Raw genomic sequence first — 21,946 nt, forward strand, 5'->3', positions numbered from 1 at the left:
GTGGATTTTCTTACCTCGCAAGAATTTGTTCCGGAACCTTCGTTACCTTCTTCATTACCGCAAGTGGAGAATTTTAGACAGAGACAGAAAGAAGAATTGGAGAAATTTATACAACAACAAAAGGAAGCGGAACAAGCTTTTCTCCTACAGCAACAGCAGCAAGAAGAAGAGGTAAGAAAAAAACAACAACAAGAAGAAGAAGTAGCAGCAAAGAAACAAGAAGGTGAAAATCAAACGGTCACGGTACTGTTGGACATTTTAGCGGAGTTAAGAAGTCTGAAACAAATGTATCAGACTTCTTTATTACGACCAAAAAGAATACGACCTTCCCGAGCTAAACACGTCAACCCTGTGACTAAGCCTACCGTACCATCCTTAGTGATTTCAACCAAATCATCATCATCATCAACAGTACGCAGTCCAGAAGTAGGCCTCGGCCGTGGCAAAGGCTTAAGACAGTTAAAGTTGATTGCTTAAACTCACCCCTACACCAAAAAACCAAAGGCCCTTTTCAGGGCCACCCATGTCTCTCGAAAAGAAATACAATTTCAATTGCCAATAACTCAAAAAAAAAATAAAAAAAAAATCCCATTTTACCCTTATAGTACGTGTATATGAGTGCGTGAGTGTACGTTCTTATTTTAAAACCAAAACTCAAAGACACTTACCTTATATAATTAATGTATTCTTTTCTCAATAGTTACAATTCAATTCACAATTCACAACAGAGCACTTTAAAAAGTTCATAAACTTCTTCTGTCTCATTGTTTACTCTCTCTGTTTTTTAAATTTCTTCACCCTCACAGGCTTTTCCTCTTCTTACTCCTCACTTTCTTCCCTTCTTCTTTTCTTCTCCTGTTTCTTTTTCTTTACCTGGCTGCTTTCTTCCTCTGAAGAATCCCTCTCCTCCTCTGAAGAATCCCTCTTTTCTTCTGACTCCTCTTGTTTCTTTTTTGGGCAATCTGGAGACCAATGTCCTTTTTCTTGACAATAATAACAGGTATCTTGATTTTTGTCTTTTCTAGCCCCTTTTTTTCTTTTTTGATGGTCTGGACACTCTGAAGACCAATGCCCTTTCTTCTGACAGATATAGCAAGTATCTTGACTTTTATCTCGAAAGGAAGGAGAGTAGTCCGTGGGTTGGTCTGAAGAAAATTTTATAATGACCCCTCGCAAAGCTCTGATGAAACGTTCTATTTGGGTAGTCTCTTCCATCGTTGTGCTCCGTTTGAGAATGAAATGAATAGTGAAAGGACAAGACACACACCCTTTTATATACGCTGGTCTGCCATGACTATAAATTAGTTTATGGTGTTTAAACTTGAGTCATTTGACGTTTTGCACTCAAGATGAAACGATCCAATTCATTTGAGAAGAAAGAAGAAGAAAGTAAGAGGCAGAAACGTGATGTATCGCCTCGTACCAGAGCTGAAGTCTTGGCACAAATTCATGCCAGTGATTTTGAAGAGGACATGAGTGAACCAGAATCCAAACCCTCTAGACAAAGTTCGCCACCCTTAGTCAACCCTGAAAAATACTATTCCATTCGAGAGACGGAAAAGGGCTCCTCTAGAAAATTTAGAACCACGGCTTACAAATACACGGTGAAGTTTAAAGATTTCATGGCTGAATTACCGTTAGAGAAAGCAGAAAGGTTCATCACCGGAGTGTGGGATTCTTTGCTCACCACACTCAAGCGACAATGTCAACCCAAAGAAGACGATCGCTTGAGACTTTCCATACAACACGACGGTTTGAAATCCCCTGTTTGGATCGAGTTTAGCACCCCTGCAGAATTGACCACTTCCAAAGTCATGGACAAAATTCAACACGTACAACAATCTAATGACCAGTTTGACATCACCGATGGAAAAGCCACACTGGACATGACCCACGTCTCTCCTCCTCAAGGGACTGGACGCAAAAAGATGTTATTGGTGAACGAGCTTTGCAACACCAAAACAAGTCTCGTCCGAATTAACAAGCCTCAAGACCAGATGTGTTTAGCCAGGGCTATCGTGGTGGGACGAATCTATGCCAACAAGAACGACACGGTAGAATGGAAAAGAGCCTGGGAAACTATTCGAAAATCGGACCGAGCCAAACAACGAAGTGAAGCAGAACTCCTGTTGCAACAAGTCGGACTGTCCAAAGACACACCCTGTGGCATTCCTGAGATGCACAAATTGCAAGATGCCCTAGCTCCACGATACACCTTGAAAGTGTACCCTCAAGAAATGCGCGGGCCTCTGTTGTTTCGAGACCAAGACTTTAAGGATGGAAAATACATTCATGTCTATTATCACGACGAACATTTCGATACCATTACCAGTATCACCGGATTCCTAGGATACAGATATTACTGTGAGAAATGTGACCATGGTTAAAATAATCGAGAGCAACACAAGCATTGTGGATCGAAATGCCCAGGATGTTTGGCCTCTCCACCCTGTCTGAGCGAAGGACCAGTGCCTTGTTCAACTTGTCTGCGCACGTTTGTCAGCCCTATCTGTTACCAACAACATTTGAAGACGCAAGGTTCACAGCAGAAATGTGCTTGTCAACTGCTGAGATTGTGCCCTACGTGTGGACAAGGCATACGTACCAATAATGCCAAGGCACACGTATGTTCAGGAAAGAAAAAATGTCACATTTGTCACCACATCGTGGACTTGGAACATACATCAATGTTACATGCAAAAATACCAATCCCAACCAGAGGAAGAGAACGGTCACAAGAAGAATAAAGGCAATTTCATCTTTTTCGATTTCGAATGCATGCAGGAGACCGGTATTCACATTCCTAATTTCTGCGTGGCTCATCGAGCGTGCGAGAAGTGCATTCAAGAACCTATCTTCAGTCATTGCCCTCACTGCAGTAAGATTCCCGGAGGGCGTGAAAAAATCTTTCGAGGACCGAACACGTTAGCCGATTTTGCCCAATGGGTCTTAGACCCCATCGACAAGACGTGGAGCCAAGAGGACATCGAACGTTACGGAGATTGTCATCGTCATGCCACGGTGATGGCTCACAATTTTTCCGGATACGATGGACAGTTTCTTCTCAGATAATATACAGTACAAGGCACCGAACGTCCTAAAGTCACTTTGAACGGAGCCAAAATCATTTTCATGCAAGTGGGACAAGTGCAGTTTAAAGATTCGATGAGTTACTTGGCCATGTCTTTGAGTCGAATGCCTAAAACGTTTGGAATGACAGAAATGGCTAAAGGGTACTTTCCACACTTTTTCAATACGGAAGCCAATCAACACGCCGTTCTACCCCATTTACCTGAGGCTCACTATTACGACCCCGACAACATGCGTACCGAACAACGAGAAGCTTTCTACGCTTGGTACCAGGCTCACGCCTCGGACCCTTTCGACTTTCAGGAAGAAATGCTAAAGTATTGTCGTTCCGACGTGGACATTTTACGACGTTGCTGTGGAAAATTTCGAGAACTGTTCATGGAACACGGAGGGGTCGATCCTTTGAAAGAAGCTTGCACCATTGCCAAAGCGTGTTCCTTAGTGTACAGACAACGATTCATGCCTGAAAAGACCGTGGCTGTCATCAGCCCTCAATCGACCAACTATGTCAAACGTCAATACTCGGTCAAAGCCCTACGCTGGTTACATTACTTGTGCGACAAGGAAGACAAATGGATTCAGCATGCCCGCAACGGAGGAGGCGAAAAGACCATCGGAACGTATTCGGTCGATGGCTGGGACTTAGAAAACCCCAAGATCGTGTACGAGTTTAACGGTTGCTTATTTCACGGATGTCCCGTCTGTTACCCTGATCGTAGCACTAAAAATCAGTTTTTACAACGAACCATGGAAGACTTGTACCAGGCCACTTGTCAGCGACGCCTAAAGTTAGAACAGGAAGGATACCAAGTGATGGAAATGTGGGAACACGAGTACGATCACCGTTTGAAAACCGATCCCGAGTTTAAATGCCTCGTGGAAAGTTACAAGCTGATGAACCCCCTGAACCCGAGGGATAGTTTGTACGGAGGAAGGACCAATGCTACCTGTTTGCTGTACCAAGCCGACGAAGAGAAAGGAGAAGAAATAAAATACTTGGACGTGTGTTCGCTGTATCCTTACGTGTACAAATATTGTCGCTTTCCTGTAGGGCACCCGCAATTGCTGACGGAACACATCGACCTGAAAAACATTCGACAATACGAAGCTCTGATCAAGTGTAAAGTTTTGCCGCCCACGGACTTGTACCATCCCGTGTTACCTCACCATTGCCAAGGCAAACTGATGTTTCCTTTGTGCCGTACTTGTGCCGAAACGTGCAACCAAGACCAACCTTGTCAGCACACCCAGGAAGAACGGGCCTTGACGGGGACGTGGGTCAGCGTAGAATTGTTCAAAGCTCTGGACATGGGATACCAACTGTTAGAAGTGTACGAAATTTGCCACTTTCCCAAGACACAACAATACCACAAGGATGACCCCAGTCAGAAATGCATTTTCGCAGACTACGTGGATGCCTTTTTAAAACTGAAACAAGAAGCCAGCGGCTATCCTTCCTGGTGTCACACTTCCGAAGACCAAATAAAATTCAAAGAGAAATACTATGAACAAGGAGGCATCACTTGAGATCACATCGAGAAAAACGAAAGTAGGCGATCGTTTGCCAAAGTGATGTTAAATTGCTTGTGGGGTAAAATGGCACAACGACCTTGTTTACCCAAGACGGAATATTTGACAGAACCTTCCCGCTACTTCCAGATGATTCACGACAAAACCAAATACATGAAACACGTGGACGTCGTTCGTGAGGATTTGATCTTGGTCAATTACGAAGAAGATCTGGACTTTGTACAAGACGACCCTTTTGGAAATGTCATCATTGCGGCTTACGTGACAGCTCATGCTCGCTTAAAATTGTACGAAGCTTTAGAACTGTTAGGGGAACGTGTCCTGTATTTTGACACGGACAGTTGCATTTACATCCATCACCCGAGTCAACAGCACCCTGACATCGAAGGAGACCGTTTAGGAGCCTGGACAGACGAGCATCCCGACGACAAGATTCTAAGTTTCGTCAGTGGCGGTCCAAAACATTACGGCTACGAATACCGGGACCCACAAGGAGAAGTGCACACGACGTGAAAAGTGAAAGGATTGACTATGAATTATCGTACCAGTCGAGTGGTCAACTTTGGGGTACTGAAAGAAGCCTTTCAGTCTGGAAAAGATCAACACTTTAAAGTGACCACCTATCAACCGAACAAGATTGTACGTTTACCCACTCACCACATCGTCAGTCGACCCTTGGAAAAAGTCTATCAAATCGTGTACCAGAAGCGAGTGCGACTACCCAACCACTTTACTTTGCCGTATGGACACCTTGGTATAAAACATTGGTTGTAAGAGGATAGTCACCCACTAGAAGGATGACTTCGCCACAGCAAGAATCAAGTGAGAAACCCGATGAGAACTCCAAGTTCAAACCCTACCATTTTCCAGTTTTCTTACCTGACTATTGTGATTGTGCCCGTCGATTGGACACGTTTCAGAAATGGCCTACAGATAGGGAAGGATTACCTTCTTCGCATGTTTTAGCTAGAACAGGATTTGTCTACTTGGGACCTGAGTCAGGATTGGGATATGAAGTACAGTGTTTCGCTTGTGGCCTGAAGTTACGAATGGATCTATGTATCTATAAAGATTCAGCTATTCTGGAACATACTCGATGGTCTCCGCAATGCCCTTACCTTTATATGGCCTTTCCACCCATGACATTACGGTACAATGATGACGGTACCTTAGAGACGGTACCGTCCAAAACAAGACATAAAAAACATAAAAAAAGTAAAGATGTACAAGCTGGAGACTGCATTGCGACTAGTATAAAAAGGGGGCTATGGTCAAGATCGATAGTTCATTGGGACTACCAAGACCGAGCGAACAAGATGAATACTTTCAGAGAAACACAAAACAAGTTTAGACAGGCACAATTCAAGTGTGGGGCTTCTGAAGTGGAATGCGATTGTGAGCCTTGCGATGGGTACGATGCTGTACGTTGTGACTTTAGCGATGCCGTAAAGCATCATGGGAACTTTAGTGTCACTACCCCTATCATGGAAAGTGATGCTGTGCGTGTCAAACCTGAGGGATGCGAAAGTGATGCCGCTCGTCCTCTTGGACATTTTACTGGGTTTCGTTTTAAAGGTGGATGTTCACCTTCACGTCTACCCCCCTACGGATGTCATCCAGCCCTGAGCAAACTCCTGTTGATGTCACCCAACCCTCATCGAAACGAACCTGTGAAAGACGAATATTCGTTTCCTGTGCGTTTGTCGGAATACTGCAACTTTGAAAATCGTCTTCAATCGTTCAAAGGAAAATGGCCGAAGTATCTGGGAGGACCGTCCCCCGAAGAATTAGCCAGAGCCGGATTTTTCTACTTGGGCGAAGGAGATAAAGTCAAGTGCTTCAGTTGCGGTGTGTCACTTCACCACTGGGAACCGCAAGATTCGGCCTACGTAGAACATGCTCCATGGTCACCGAATTGTCATTACTTACCCTTAGTAGGACCGAGACATTAAAGTAACTTACCATGTCGTTGACGAAGAAGAAACCAGTTTGGCTAGGAGTCAAATGTTGGACATCACTGAGACCAGTATTTAAACTTCATTTCAAAAACGATATTGAATCATTACCTAAAGAACTGCAAGAGAAGATTTACAAGGAAGTTTGGCAGGGACTTGCCAGAGTGAAATCTCAATGGGTGACTGTAGAACTTTTGTGCCGAGAAATTCACAAGAGGAAAGTGAAAAAAGTCAACCAGTGTGTTAGATTTCTTTGGGTCAAGTGTGCATTCGTCCTATTGTATTACTCCAGACCGTTTACATCAAAAGAGTTCAGTGACATTCTTGGACGTTACCCTGAATGGCAGTGGTCAGAAATTACCTACTATGTGGATTAATTTTGCTCTAGGAGAAGATTGTGATTATTCATGGATACTTTACAAGAGAACATTCGTGCTTTGCCTGTGGAGTTGAGAGAACGCATTTATCGAGAGCTGGTCAAAATACAAGTCAAACGTAAAGAACAGTTGCATCCGTTACGTCACCAGATCTTTAACCTCTGGTACCTGAATGGTATAAGAGAACTGATTCGTCAGAAATTGTTTCAGTGGTCAGACCTTGTTCAATACTTCCAAGCCCCCGATGATCCACGTGTTGATCATTTTGGTTACTTCGAGATTCACCTAGTACAACACATTGAGGAAGACAAGGTAAAGGATTACCGACATATTTTACGTGGAATCTACTTAGTGGAAGAGGAAACTTCTAAACGAAGTCTGACGTTTCGGTTACAGTATGCAACATTTAAATTCCCCACTGGAAAACGAAGATGTCTGGCTAGAAAGTACGTGTATTGTTTCCGAAACAAAGAGACTATAAAAACAGGCTGCCATGCCGCGACTTTTATCGCATGTAATCCAACAGATTCCGTGGCAGGAACTCAATGACCATATTCAATGCGTGGATCATTACCATCGATTATTACAAGAACTGTATCCATTCAATTTGGGACGACGCATACTGTGTGTCTTAGTGACTTGTTTTCTGGGATTTCGTTTACCAGCCGATTCCTTGTGGACTCTTTACGAACAGTACTTACCACCTCAATGGCCTTAAATGGTCACGAAAGACTCCTTTTGCTCAAAGCCTTGCGTTTTCATCTGGATACTTCTCGACCTCTACGGGAAAAAAAGATTCGTCAACTTTTAGCTACCCAAGACGTGTATGACGTGTGTGTAGCTTGTGACTTACATCCCAATTGGACAGATGTCCGTGACTGGAAAGAATGCGATTTTGAGGCTTGGACCCAAGAAGTGGCCCAGTATGCACGAGAGTTGTTCAAGGAAAAAAGTTACTTTTCAACCTGTCTTAGTGACGGTGCCAGAAGAACCCGTCACTCAGGACAGGACTGTCGTGGACAGGCCTGAAAGACCCTTTCGGGAGGACACTTGTGTGACCTTACCCCCTACTATAGAACTGGTCAGAACTTTACCCAAAACATGTTGTACAGACACTTATTTTTATTCCACGTTAATGGTTATTACGTGCCTTTTATCCTTGTACTTAAGCCTTTCGCTTTTATGTATTTTTGTCTTTCGTATTCATGTTTAAAACATTCAATAAACGTGTCCTGAAAAAAAGTATATAAACTCTTGTCTTGTTTGTTTTCGTGTCACAAGTGACATTCCTAACACTATGGCTACCTCTGCTGTCTCTGCTCCCTCTTCCTCTACTGTCAAAGTCATCGACGAACACTTAGATCGTGCCAGTTGGGAGGCTTTGTATCTTCGCCATCCCTTTAACATGCTCATTGCCGGACCCAGCAGTTCAGGCAAAACCAAATTCGTCAAACGTTTGATCGAACATAAACATCATTTGATCGATCGACCACCTCTGCGGATCGTGTGGTGTTACAAAGAGTGGCAATCGGCGTACAGCCTCTTGCGATAAAGTCAAGGCGATTACATCGTGTTTGTGGAAGGCATTCCTAAAGAAGACGACGGCATCGTCTCTGACTCCCGTCAAACCCATTTGGTCATTTTTGACGACATGTTAGGAGAAGACGAAGAAGAAATTAAACTGTGGTTCACGCGCAAAGGGCATCACCGTAATGCCAGTGTCGTTTACATCACTCAAAATTTGTTTCAACAAAGTAAAGCCCATCGCACCATCAGCCTCAATGCGCATTACGTGGTCTTGTTTAAAAGCCCTCGAGATAAATCGCAAGTGCAAGTCTTAGCCAAACATTTAGGAACGCCTTGGCTGACTCAGGCGTACGACGATGCCACTCAAACTCCACACGCCTATTTACTCGTCGATTTGAAACCTACGACCCCCGAGGATTTGCGATTTCGTACCCACTTGTTTCACCACTGGTGTCAAGACGGAGGGCCTGTCCTGTACACGTCTCCGTCCTCGACTAAATTTCACTCCACAAAAAAATCTATAAAAACCTCAGACACTTTTCGTCTGTCTCACACACATTTTGAACATGACGTCCCTTCAGTCGCATCTTCCCGTCAAATTGATTCGTGCCTTGTATGGCATCAGTCGAGAAAAAAATCCACAAATACGAGTTCGTGTCTTAGAAGCTAGTCTCAAAGAAGTCTTACGATGGTTCACGGTGACGGCACATCAATTACTCCAAGGAATCATTCAGATTCCTCATCAAACCAAACGCTTTTTTGATCGAAACAAAGTCGCTTTGACCCAACTGGCCGATCCTCGCATCGACACTCAAACCAAAAGCAAATCATTTTGAAACCTGGAGGGAGCGGTACTCTAGGAGGGGTCATCATTCGCTCTCTCTTAAGATGGGATCCTAATGCCCCCAAACTTCTCCCCAAGAAAAAAGTCCAACGAAGCCCCAAGAAGAAAAAGACCAGGTCCCCAAGGAGAACTTCTTCAGTGGCTGGACCCTCCTCTTACCAGACACCACCCCGGAAAAAGAAAAGAAGCCCCCAGAAAAAGAAACAGAGAAAAAGTCCCCAGAAAAAGAAAACTAGTCGCAAGAGAGGCACTTCGGCCAGGACGCAAAATTACACTCGCAAACCACGACCTGCAACGGCGGTGACCGCGTCTCCGGCAGCCTCAAGTTCATCCACTTCTCCGTTGATGACACCAAGAACTGAAGAGTACTTGGAGACGTTGATCACACCAAGAACATCTCCGTTGATGACCCCAAGAAGACCTTCCCCAGTGGCAGGACCCTCCAATTTAGTGGCAGTGGCTGCTGCTCACAAAGTACCTTCTCCCAAAATCAAAGTCCAAGAAAGATCGGGTATGTTACAAAGTTTACTGGATTTGTCCAAGCAAGAACTGGCTCGATTTAGTCCGTTGCGTACCCCTGCACGACGTGTCATGCCTGTCCTCAAATTGATACGACGTAAAGACAATCAGTGGCGACGCGTTCCAGTATAAAAAAGGCCTGTGACCAAGTCGGGGTATCAGTGTTTTGGTGCTCCTGAAGATGTCACCCTCCAGAAAACATCCCTCTTCTAAACAACCCCAAGGAAAGAAAAGAAAAGGACTGCCTCCTCGTTTAGTCAAACATGGGGACATGTTATCTGTCCTGTCCAAAGCTTCTCCACCTCTACGAAAAAAACTCATTCAATCGGCCTCCAAAGAGGTCATCGATACCGTGTGCGAATGTTGTTTGAACGTCTTGAAAGGCACGATCCCTTTGTCCAAACACCAGAAACAATGCTTAGGCAAACATCGTCACGTTCTTCGCCAAATGGTTCAAAAGAAAATTCCCATTCGTCAAAAGAAGAAGATGTTGGTCCAACGTGGAGGCATTTTACCTCTCTTGTTAGGCCCCTTACTGAAAGGAGTCTTGGGAACCATGTTGGGAGGACTGGTGGGAGCAAGATAAAAAGGCCCTCTGAAGTCCCAAGATCTCAGAATCGACCCCTGACTACCCCATGGAAGGACGAAAACTAGCTTTAGTGCCTTACAAACGATGGATGGAATACCATCGTTGGCAAGAACAACGCACCCCGCATTTACCTCCCAATCCCAATTTGAGCGAGATGTCCCAGTTACAACACGAATTGCAGTCCTTGATGGATCGCCAAGATTTGTCCAAAACAGAAAAATCGCAAAAGTATGGTCAACTCTTGCAACGACTGCAACTCTTTCACCAGAAAGCTTTAGACGAAACAGCTCTACCCACTCCGAAAGATTTTAAGACCTTGATGAAAAGTCCAGCACCATCATCACTACCACCACTACTACCATCCCCATGGGTCACCAGAGATGCTACCCCACGAAGGCCTGAGGAAGAAGAGATGCGAAAAGTGTTTCAAACACCGTCAGCAGCTCCCATTTCGAGTAAGATTGCAGCATCCTTGTTGACCCCGTCCCCCACACCCCAACGAGAAGAAATGAAAGCTTGGGTTAAAAAGATGATGTCCACTCCTCCTTCGACAGAAGTGAAAAAGAAAGAAGGGAAACCAGATGTGAAAAAAAGAAAAGAAGACCAAAGCCATTCCATTGCCACCTCCACCACCACTACCTTCGACTTCTACTCCCGTACCCCATCGGACACGAAAATCCGTTTCCAAACCACACTTTCGACCCACCCAAAGGAGCATCACCGAAGACTGGGCAACTTATTAACACACCAAAAAAAATGGAGAAGGTGTTAGCCAGCATTTACTACGATCTCTCCCATCCTGCAGGTTACGCAGGAGTTCAAAAATTGTATCGTGCTGCCAAAACGCGACTGAAAAGTCTCCGTTTACCTCAAGTGCAACGATGGTTACAAGAACAAGCTACCTACACTTTACACAAACCCATTCGACGCAACTTTGCCAGAAGTCTAACCTGAGTGGAAGGCATCGATCATCAATGGCAAGCCGATTTAGCCGATGTCTCTCATTTGGCCAGCTACAATCGTGGCTACAAATATTTGTTTTGTGTCATCGACGTCTTTTCCAAATTTGCCTGGGTCGTACCCTTGACTTCCAAATCGAGCAGCGAGTTAGTGCGAGCCCTGCAACGAGTGTTGAAACAAAGCGGTCGTCACCCGCTTCGATGGCAAACGGACAAAGGTACCGAATTTCTGAACCAAGCTTTCCAAAAAGAATTAAAGAAACGTGACATTCATTTTTTTACCACCGAGAATCCTGAAACCAAAGCCAGCATCGTGGAACGTTTTCAACGCACTTTGAAAGAACGCATGTGGAAATATTTTACGCATCACCACACTCTGAAGTACGTCGACATCTTACCGCACCTGGTGCAAGCGTACAACCAATCTTACCATCGAAGCATCGGACGTGCCCCGCAAGAAGTGACTCCCGAGAACGAAGTGTCGGTGTTTGAGCGCCTGTTTGGTACGTCCCCGACGAGGGCTGTCCCCAAGAAAAGTGGAGTGTTGACCGTAGGAGATTGGGTACGCATTGGCAAAACCAAACGCACTTTCGACAAAGGTTACTTACCTAACTGGACGACCGAATTGTTTCGTGTCACTGGACGAGTGCATGGCCGTCATCCTGCCGTCTATAAATTGGAAGACATGAACGGAGAAGTGCTCAAAGGAACGTTTTATTTGCCCGAGTTACAACGTGTCAACAAAAAAGAAGACGACGTGTACGACATCGAAAGCATTCTCGAACGCAGAACCCGTAAAGTGGGCAAACGACGTGTCAAAGAAGTCAAAGTACGTTGGAAAGGATATCCACCAGTTTTGATTCTTGGATCGACGCTTCGCAAGTCATCGACTATAAAAAGAAGTGACCATCATACCCTTTCACACAGACGCAGCTACGTCGACCACTCCTTCGCCTAGTTCTTCTGTGCAAGATTTACAAAAACAACCCTTGTGGGTGTGGTGTGGAGAACGTGTGCCTAAAACGCAAATCGTCTTTTTCTGTCAAATCTTCGTGGTGTATTGTGTCATCGGGGCAGCCATCGCCAATTTGAGTTTGCAACAAGGATACAAACAATTGTGGACCATTTTATTGAGCAGTTGCATCGGTTACCTGCTTCCTAATCCCTCCCTGAAATTCTCCTCGAACGGGAACCACGGGAACCTTGTGTCCAGTGCCAGTGTCAATCACCACTCCAATAACAACCACAACCAGAACCCCATTTTGGGCGGAGACACGCCTCTGACGTCCAATAACCCCTCGGACAGCAACAGAACTCTGGAATTATGAGTAACCAAAACCAATTTTACTTAGCCTTACCCAGTGACAGTTCCATGGAGGTGTTTCCCAACAACACGTTGTGCTGTTACACGGCCAAATTACCTCAGGCCATCCCATTAGATCAAGAAGCCCATTGGGCAGTGGCTTTAGTAGAAATCATTCACCCGACCCAAGTCCTCAATGTCCTTCCCAATCAAATTTTTTTTGATGTGGAAGTTTATGACGAGCAAGTGCAACAGTACTTGGATACCCATGTCAAATATGACAAGAAAACCCGTAGCACACAAAATCAAAAGTGGACCACCTATCACTTGTTCATTCCCCCAGGCTATTATTTTAGTGGTCAACATTTGGTCAGCACCATAGCCACCAGGTTTAATGGCGTGTTTCTTAAAGCTTTGGTGAGTGTCAGAAAAAGTGTCACCATGGAATACCACAAAGCAGCCCGTCGCTTCTCGATGAAATTTGACGGCAGTAAAACCCTGTCCATTTTATTTTGTTCTGAGGTGGCGCTATACAGTTTCGCATTTTGCATAGGGTTAGGAATTTAAAGAAAAAGAATGTCCCCGGCTTTCTTCACTGGTTATACTGGCTATTTAAAAAAGACCTTGTATATCTTAGGTATAATGCAAAGAACCTTTAATTCCCTTTATTTTGGTGTATGATTGATGGATGTACTATGGGTTATAGAGTATACAGCTTGGCCTTACTTCAAATGTGCACCTTTCAAAAAAGTGCTAGCTCTACTTGGTCATTTTCACTTCCTGAACTTCAGAGGTCAATTGTATAAAAAAGAGCCGATAACTTTTTTTACATTTTACATATTTGGTAATTCATTCATTGCACTTTCAGAAGCTGGTATTGTCTAGTCTGGCAAAATTCATTTTCCCTATTTTAATAGCTGCTATGTATAGTGTACTTTAGACTAATTCAGACTGATATTTTAACACAAGGGAGCAGTCATTTTAGTTAGCAGTGTGCTTAAATCATGTAAAATTTCCAAAAGTACAATATCCAAAAGAAATATCATCCACATTACATTAATGTAGCATAGAGGTATGCAAACATTCTCTCCACTGTGCATGTTTTAAATGCGAACTACTTCACCTTACATACGTCACTCTCTCAAAAGTACATATTATCTGGTGAGCGCCACCATAAAGAAGATGTAGGTATTATTTTTTATGATTTAATTATGTTTATATGGCTGAAACATTTAAGTCGCAAGCATCAAAACAATCCTTATGAATAATTCTCCTGCCTTTTTCCCCACAGAACAGTATTTATGAGTGTCAGAGTCTCTAACAAGTCCAGACTACCCCCCCCCATGATAAAAGTGAGCTATTTTAAGAATGCACATTACATTTTGTAAACATAGCAACCAATGTTATGCTGAATGACAGGAACATGAAACTAGCCAGAATTATTTCTGAGATATCAACAATGAATTTTACAATTAGAAAAGGGAGGTAACTCATCAGCTTCATAAAGGTCAAAGGTCAAAGTGTAAAATATTTGCCTATTGTTTAATATGGAAGAAGCGAATTCACTTTCTCTTCAATTATTTTTTTATTTCATTGCAAATAAATGAAAAGAAACATTTTCACCATATATTTCTGTCACTTATTGCAACAGTTTTAAATTTAAGTTGACTCTATTCCTATATTCTAAGTCTTCTAATTTCCCCATAATTAAGGTCACTACTCACACAAACATACCTCATGGCAAATTATGTAAGCAAGAGAAAAATGATCATAATTAGCTTATTTTCATGCTTAAATGCAATATGAATGCACCATTTTATTCAGAACATCATACATAATTATATGAAAATAAAAAAAAATAATTGCAAACATTTTTTTATTTTCTTTAAGGTGGCGCTATACAGTTTCGCATTTTGCATAGGGTTAGGAATTTAAAGAAAAAGAATGTCCCCGGCTTTCTTCACTGGTTATACTGGCTATTTAAAAAAGACCTTGTATATCTTAGGTATAATGCAAAGAACCTTTAATTCCCTTTATTTTGGTGTATGATTGATGGATGTACTATGGGTTATAGAGTATACAGCTTGGCCTTACTTCAAATGTGCACCTTTCAAAAAAGTGCTAGCTCTACTTGGTCATTTTCACTTCCTGAACTTCAGAGGTCAATTGTATAAAAAAGAGCCGATAACTTTTTTTACATTTTACATATTTGGTAATTCATTCATTGCACTTTCAGAAGCTGGTATTGTCTAGTCTGGCAAAATTCATTTTCCCTATTTTAATAGCTGCTATGTATAGTGTACTTTAGACTAATTCAGACTGATATTTTAACACAAGGGAGCAGTCATTTTAGTTAGCAGTGTGCTTAAATCATGTAAAATTTCCAAAAGTACAATATCCAAAAGAAATATCATCCACATTACATTAATGTAGCATAGAGGTATGCAAACATTCTCTCCACTGTGCATGTTTTAAATGCGAACTACTTCACCTTACATACGTCACTCTCTCAAAAGTACATATTATCTGGTGAGCGCCACCTGAATTGTTTGACATGTTGGGTGGAGACATGAACATGAGAATGACCATAATCAAGAAAAACGAATTACCAATCATTTACGACAACGATTCTTTTAGCAAGTTATTTCGTACCCCGGTAGAACTGAACCAAGGACTAAATTTGATGTTCGTGTATTCCGATGTGGTGGGGTACAGCGTGGTGGGAAACACCTCCGTGCCGTTACTGCGTGTCATTCCTTTCAAAGTGGATTATGCCACGAACGCTGACGAGGAAGGTGGAAACACTTTTCACGTCCACCGCGAATTTGTACATCCTCACTATTTGTCTGTCAGCAAGTCGTATTTGGACACGGTCAACATTACTATAAAAGGAGATTTGGGACAAAATATTCCATTCACCAAAGGAAAAGTCAGGGTGAAACTCCATTTTCGAAAACGGTTTTCTCACGACTCGTAAGTCATGTATCCAGTGTACCGAGGGGTTGCTCGACAGCGAGGACACGGTTTAGGAGATATGTTAAAATCGGCCTTTCGTTCGGTGGCTCCGGTGTTGAAACCGATGGTGACACGCGGATTGCACGCCTTGAAAGATGCGGCACTGACGCAAGGCAAAGAATTTCTCCAAAATGTCATCATCGACAAACAAAACCCCAAAGAAGCCTTCATGAGGGCAGGCAAAAATGTCTTGCTGCAAACGGGCAAAGACCTTTTGGGCCGCCGAGAAACACCTATAAATGCCCTGCACGCTACCGAGTCAGGCATTCAGCAAGGACAAGGCAGAAAGAGACGACGAAGAAAACACCCTTTCACCAGACTTCACACTTCTAAAGCGAGAAAGGCAAAGAAAAGAAGAAGAACCGTTCGAGACTTAGACGTTTTCGATTATTGAGACACAGAACAAAATGATGCACCGAGAATCTTGCGCTTGTTCCAAGTCGGAAATGGATCTGTTTGCCATGCCCCCCACCATGATGACCATGCAAGAATCCCAGTGGGTGGAATTTCATCCCGTCTCCTCATTGACTGATTCCGCTCCCATCGAGTTTGAAATCAAAGGACAGCCCGAAGATTACATCGATCTGAATAGCAGTTACTTGTACTTGAAAGTCAAAGTAACCGAAGTGGACGGTGACGCTCTCATTGATACGTCCAGAGTAGCTCCCGTCAAAAATTTCATGCATTCCTTGTTCAGTGGAGTGGACTTGTATTTGAATAACAAACTGGTCAGCAGCAGCATGGATACTTACCCTTACCGAGCGTACCTGGAAAATCTCTTGACGTACGGAAAAGAAGCCAAAAACACTCATCTGGATGCTTGCGTGGTATGGAAGCCTGACGCATTAGGTGCAAAGTTCGACAGCACTACAATTGCTGGGGATGATCAAAATACAACGGGATTTATAGAACGAAGAAAGAAAATTGCACTAAGTCGTAGTTTAGAACTGATGGATCGTTTACATTTGGACATGTGGTTGCAAGAAAAGTATTTGCTGAACGGAGTGGATGTCCGCTTGAGACTGAATCGCAGCAGTGCCGCTTTCCATCTGTTGTCTAATACTAACGATTACAAAACTGTCATCCAAGAAGCCAGACTCTACGTGCGACGTGTGGAAGTGTTACCTAAAGTAGGTAACGACATCAGTCAGACGTTGAGCAGAACGACTGCCAAGTATCCGATCCGACGAGTGAAAGTGAAAACCTTCACCATTCCTAGGGGACAGCGATCCATGATCGAAGATCATCTGTTCCAAGGACAGCTACCCAAACGTTTGATCCTTGGTATCGTCGAGAATACAGCCTTCAACGGAGCTGTCGATAAAAATCCTTTCAACTTTCGACACTTTTGGCGTGTCCAAGATCGAAGTCAGTCGCGATGACAAGACCTTGTGTACCCGACCTTTCGAGCCTAACTTTACCCAGAACAATTACTTGAGATCGTACTTGTCCCTGTACGAAGCCACCGGACAGTTAGGAACCAACACCAGTCACGGCATTACGTACGAGGATTATGCAGGAGGCTATGCTTTGTGGGGTTTTGATTTCACTCCGGACCAAGGCAGCGACGAGGGACATTTCCACCCTATAAAATCAAGCCAGATTCGAGTGGAAATTCAGTTTGCAAACCCACCCCCTGATGTAACGTTGAACGTCATCCTGTATGCGGAATTTGACAATACCATAGAAATCAACAGCTTGAGAGAAGTTATTCTAGATTATTAGAAGCTATGGAAGACTGTTATCCCTCTTTACCTAGTGGAGAAACTTTGGAGATGGAATGTGAGGAAACTGTGGAAGAAGAATCCCAAGACAAAGACGAAGAAGTGATCATGATGAAGTCAAGATGGCCAGAACAAGAAGCCCATTTAGTCTCCTGTTTTGCCAAACACTTGGTCGAAAAAATGACGGAATTGATCAAGAAAGATTGCTATGGATGTCAAAACGATCATCCCAGTCAAATTCAACACGATAAATGCCTGATGCTGAGTCAAGAAGAAAAATTGGACGAGTATCTGGACGATGCTTGGAGTCTCATCTCGGACGAAGACGTGTTGCATCAGTGGTATAAAGACTTGCGTGAACATTCTTGTCCACCATTAACCACTCAAGAGATCCATCGCATCGAAGCTCTCCTGAATCAGAGTGAGGAGACGAAACGAAGAAACGGTTATTCGTCAGACATTTTCAAGCAAAAAGTCAGGATCGAATTGATCACTTATTATTACCTGTGAAAAAGAAGGAAAAAAAACACAAAATATGGATACCTGGGAACTTTATTACCTTTTGAACCACAGTTCGTATACGGCTTCTTGGAATCCTGTCGTCTGTGCTAAAGATGAACTCCCTCATCGCAAACCTCAAGACCATCTAGCTTATGTCATCAACACGGACGACAGTCATCTCCCAGGAACCCACTGGGTAGCCGTCTACTTTCCTCAAGAAAGATGTGTGGAATATTTCGATTGGTACGGATTGCCCCCTTTGGAAGACGATATCGTTGACTTTATGAGAAGAAATGCTCAGACCACCCGATTCAATAATGTGAAATTACAAGGCACAGATTCCTTGGTGTGTGGACAGTACTGTGTGTATTTTCTGCATCATCGCAGCCTGGGCTATTCCTTAGAACATTTAGTGACTCATTTTGATCCTCGTTCTTCTTCTAGAAATGATGTGAAAGTAGATCAATGGTTTTGTGACCATTATGCTTATCTTTTGTCTCAAGCTAGGAAACGTAGTGTCCATCAATGGCCTAATGATTTCCAACAGTGGAAATCACAATTTCATTCACAACGTTGTCAGCCCTGTTTAAAGTAGAGTGTGAATTGAAAAAAAAATGTTTGTGATTTGAAAAAAATGTTTGATGTTATATTGTTGGATTATTGTTAAAAATGTTAGAGTTGTTGGTTAGTGTTAAGTGATTTTTAATAAAAAATGTTGTGTTTTGAAAAAAATGCCTTTGTCTTTTGTTTCGCTATAAGAATGTTGATTCATGCTCTTTGACTTCTCTCTATCCCTCTCATGACACTCATTGAACGTTCCGACTCGAAAACCGTGGAGGGATGTTTTCCTTCACGTCCGCGCTTTGACTTTAAGAACCGGGGGAGTTTCCAGTCAAACCATCCATTGTCGACTCATCCTCCTACGAAGATGTGCTCCAAACTAGCTAAGCTAAACGAAGCCTACGTGAATTTGCATAGGGTCAGACACAGTCTGATACCGAAGCCAGAAGAGATAGAGAATGTGAGAATGTTAAAAGTCACTGAAGACCTGATAGAAGAGCTCTTCAGAGAAGAAGTGAACAGGGAGAAAGAATAATGGACAGAGAAGTACAGACTTCAGAGACAGCAGCAACAGCAACAACAACAACAACAGCAGCTGGAACCTGAACCTGACAGAGGCTTTGTCGATTGTCGTATCGACACCAAAGAGTTCTTCTTCTCTTTCCGAAGAAGCAGACCTATCGTCAGAAAGTTTATCCTCAAAGGACGTCGCATTCTTAGAAACTAAAAGATTGCCATAGCAAACAAAAAAACAGCCCTTTTCAGGGCTACCCCAATACTCTAGAAAAGAAATAACAATCGATTTGCCAATGTGTGTAGGTAGAGTAGTGTGAATATAAACAGTGACTCTTTTGTGATGTGAATGTATGTTTGTGTATAGGACTGTGTGTTTGTAAGTGCTCACGTAAGTTTGTGTGGATAGTAGATTAAGATCATGTATATTTTTTTTTGCTGTTTGACGTGTGGGGAGAGTAGATTTGGGGTTTGATTGCTTTGCGTATGTGGATAGTATATTGAAGTGATTAATGAAAATTTTTAGAATAGTAATGGGTAGTATAAAAAAACTGAGTGAGTGTTTCTTTTAGGTCCGCGCGTTGTTTGGTCATGATCTAGGTAAGATCAATTTTGTTTTAGGGGATGTTTTCCATCACGTCCGCGCTTTCAGTATAAATTGAAACTCACTGGACAGTCTAGCTACCCTGTTCATTAGTTGACAAGACAATGAATATCAGAACTGTGAAACTGCTAGACCTCCAGATGAACCTGTAATATGCCAGGCGCATACTAAATGAACTGGCCGCGGAGGCCATTGTCGAAGAGGCAAGGATGAAAGAGGAGGAGGAAAGAAGAAAAAAAAGAAGAGGAGGAGGAAAAGGAGAGAGGAAATTTCAGAATCCCAGAGACAGAAAATTGGGATTCTGAAGCCACTTATCCCGCCTCTGCACTCCCAAGAAGAAAGGTAAAAGGAGACTGGGAAAGAAGATGTGTGTGTGGTGCCAGGCCTGGAAGGTGCCATCATTAGATAGGTGCATCTGGAGTTAAAAAAACAAACAGCCCTTTTCAGAGCTACCCAATACTCTAGAAAAGAAATAACAATCGATTTGCCAATGTGTGTATGTAGAGTAGTGTGAATATAAACACTGACTTTTTTTCCTAGTGTGAGGGTATGTGTTTGTGTGTTTGTGTTTGTAAGTGCTCACGTAAGTTTGTGTGAATAGTAGATTATGGGTTTGTTTATTGTTTCTTAGCGTATGTGGAGAGTATAGTTTGGGTTTTGTAACAGCCAACGTACGATTGTGTGGATAGTAAATTACGGATTTTGTTTTAATGATTTGAGTGTGTAAATAGTAGATTTGGGGTTTGTTAAATGTTGCTTCACTTATGTGGATAGTAGATCATATGAAACGAGAAAAGTAGGGGATGTTTTCCTTCACGTCCGCGCGTTGTTTGGTCATGATCTAGGTAAGATCAATTTTGTTTTGGGGGATGTTTTCCATCACGTCCGCGCTTTCACTATAAAACTAACAGTGTTTGCCATTGGAGCCCATTCCACGGAATAAGGAAACAAGAAGATGCCAGCAGCTTCAGCTTTGTATAACAACCTTATGGGAAGTTGGTATTGGATGGTGGATGGATTGAATGTAGCAGAAAGGCTTGAACAGGAATGGAGGCATGCAGTGACAAAAGACTTCGTCTCAAGACAAGTAACCAGCCTGCACTTAGCAATCGATATTGTGAAAGAAATGATAGAGGATGAGGAGAAGAGAATCAGAGGTTTCATTAACCCACCGTATGTGAAAGTGGGCGAGTTGAAAGAAGCCATAGTTTATGTGACGAGTGTAAGGTGTTTTTTAGAAGACATTGTAGAATGGACAGATTGGTCTTTTGTGAAGTGGGGCTTAGACAAGCTTAAGAAAGCGGAAGAAGTAATGAGGAATGTGCTGACCGAAGAGGTCAAGAAGATCAAAGAAAAGTGGTCAAAGGAAAGAAAAGAAGAAGAAAATAGAAAGAAAAAGGAAGAACTTGAGAAACTAAATGCTAACTGGTTGAAAATCCAACAGAAGTTCCGAGCCATGGGTCACCCGGACTGGATACCGGAAACAGAAAAGAAGAAGAAAGGAAAGATGGAAAAAATAAGAGGATGGTGGAAGAAGTTAAGGAGTTAGAAGAAGAAGAAGAAGAAAAAGAAGAAACCCAAAGGCCCTTTTCAGGGCCACTCATAGGTCTCGAAAAGAGAATGACTTTCGATTGCCTACCCTTTTTTTAAAAAATTTTTTTTAAAAATCCCATGATAAATTCCCCTTGTCCCTAAACAAGCCCAAACTCTATTCCCCATGTTCAATTCCCCTTGTCCCTAGACAAGCCCAAACTCTATTCCCCATGTTAAATTTCCATTGTCCCTAGAGTGACCCAGGGTTTTTCTCCATGTTAAATTTCCATTGTCCCTAGAGTGGCCCGGGGGGGGGTCTGTAATGCTAATTCCCATTGTCCCTAGGGTGGCCCCCTTCACTACTTGCCTAAGAACATACCAAGACAGCCAAGTCAGTTCATCCGATGGCACGATTCAATCCCCTACCCATGTGGTAACATGTTGGCACGTTGACCACAGATCCACCGCGGTTCTCGACCCTTCACATAAATAAATTACAGGAAAATATATCCTTTCCTGAAATGTGTAATATTTCGTTCTCTTTTGCTATGTACCTAAAAAAAAAAAAAAATTCTCGTTTAGCAGCATCAGAAAACAAATCAGCCTATTCAAAACTTAAACAATTAAATCTCTCTCTCTCTCGATCAATCGATCGATTGATCAATCGATCCCTACCTACCTACTAAGGTATTCCGTCTGTTCATACTCTAAGGTATGAGCTTAAACAGACTATAATGGTCTGGCTATAAAGGTAACACACTACTATCACCACCCGTCCACAGACAACAGAATGATCAATCCC

General features: G+C 42.8%; 1 protein-coding gene across 6 annotated transcripts in view; it reads right to left on the reverse strand.

The window, feature by feature from the left end:
• The window catches only part of LOC149782784 (hydroxysteroid dehydrogenase-like protein 2), a 41,200-nt gene that overhangs the window by 13,212 nt on the left and 6,042 nt on the right, over window positions 1-21,946 (reverse strand). The window lies entirely within an intron of this gene.

The sequence above is a fragment of the Sinohyriopsis cumingii genome, chromosome 15 (genome assembly GCF_028554795.1).
Source record: "Sinohyriopsis cumingii isolate HCF-2022 chromosome 15, ASM2855479v2, whole genome shotgun sequence".
NCBI classification, from domain to species: Eukaryota; Metazoa; Mollusca; class Bivalvia; order Unionida; family Unionidae; genus Sinohyriopsis; species Sinohyriopsis cumingii.